Source organism: Corvus brachyrhynchos, unplaced genomic scaffold (genome assembly GCF_000691975.1).
Source record: "Corvus brachyrhynchos isolate BGI_N302 unplaced genomic scaffold, ASM69197v1 scaffold45, whole genome shotgun sequence".
Classification (NCBI taxonomy): domain Eukaryota; kingdom Metazoa; phylum Chordata; class Aves; order Passeriformes; family Corvidae; genus Corvus; species Corvus brachyrhynchos.
In genome coordinates this window covers 649,629-650,904 of record NW_008238361.1, presented here as the reverse complement: position 1 = coordinate 650,904, position 1,276 = coordinate 649,629, and positions in this window count along the sequence as shown.

Sequence of the window (1,276 nt, the reverse complement as noted above, 5' to 3'; positions counted from 1 at the left end):
TTCCTGCAGTGTCTTGTTGTGAGCTGCATTACTTTATTTGGAATGTGTTCGGTTTAAGATTAAACAATTGGGCTACATTAAATTAGCATGAAGTGGGAAAATCATAAAACTTTTGGATGTATTTCATAGGGGTCACTCTGTTAGGTTAAGAATTATCCCAGGAGCAATGATTTTCTGCCACTCAAGATAAAAAACAACGTTAGAATTGCACTAATTCCATGCAGTTATTTTAATCACTGAAGTAAATTCTACCAAAGGGCTAAATTGTAGTTGTACCCTCTCTCTGATCACAGAATGTCAGAGAGAAGAAAAGGAAATTGAATAATAATTGATGAATTTACAAGATCATAGAAAACCCTAGACTGGTTTGGGTTGAAAGACACCTTAAGTCTCATCCTGTTCGCTCCCCTGCCATGGGCAGGGACACCTTCCTCTATCCCAGCTTGTTCCAAGCCCCATCCAGCCTGGCATTGATATCCCTTCTCTTGGTCATGGCTGCTTGAAGACCAAGGAACAGGGCCCAGTCCACCTGGTTTCACTCATTATTGGTCATCCTTTCATCCTGGAATGGCTGAGGGCTCCCATTCCCCTGCAGGTGGTTGGGTTTCTCTTGGAATCTGTGTTGGTCTGTATTTTTAAATAAATCCTTTTAAAATTAGGTTTGATGGGGACATCTGATGTGGGCTGAAAAATGCTCCTGGTGATGTTAACATGAGCACTGCTGCCTCCTGCCCTGGAGCCTCTGCCCATCCTGTCTGTGCCAGTCAGGACCAGAGACCCCAGAGAAGGGGGTGGATCACAGGATCAGGGAATATCCGGAGCTGGAACAGACCCACAAGGATCACCCAGTTCAGCTCCTGTCTCTGCACAGACACCCCAACACCCCCACCACGAGATCCTTCCCGGGGGCCTGGAGGTGACGAACATGAGCAATCTGAGTGGAAGTTCTGCTCTGTGGGGGCAGAATCCAGCACACATCAGCACCGTGCTGCCTGAGGTTCCTGGCTTTGTGCTGCACTGCTGGGGCTCAGCTTGGCTGCAATCACTCAGGGGAGTGGTGGGAGTGATGCCATGAAGATTTTTGGCTTTTCTTTTATACCCCTGTTACACGGTTTTACAACTTCTGTATTCTCAGTGCTTTTTGCCTCCATTCTTGGCCTTGTTTGTCAAGCTGAGAGACTCAACATTTTAGAAGCTTTGTAGCCAGGGATCAGCGTGCCCCAGAGCCCAAGGTCCTCTCCAGAACACATTCTGTCAACTGACATCGAAACATACA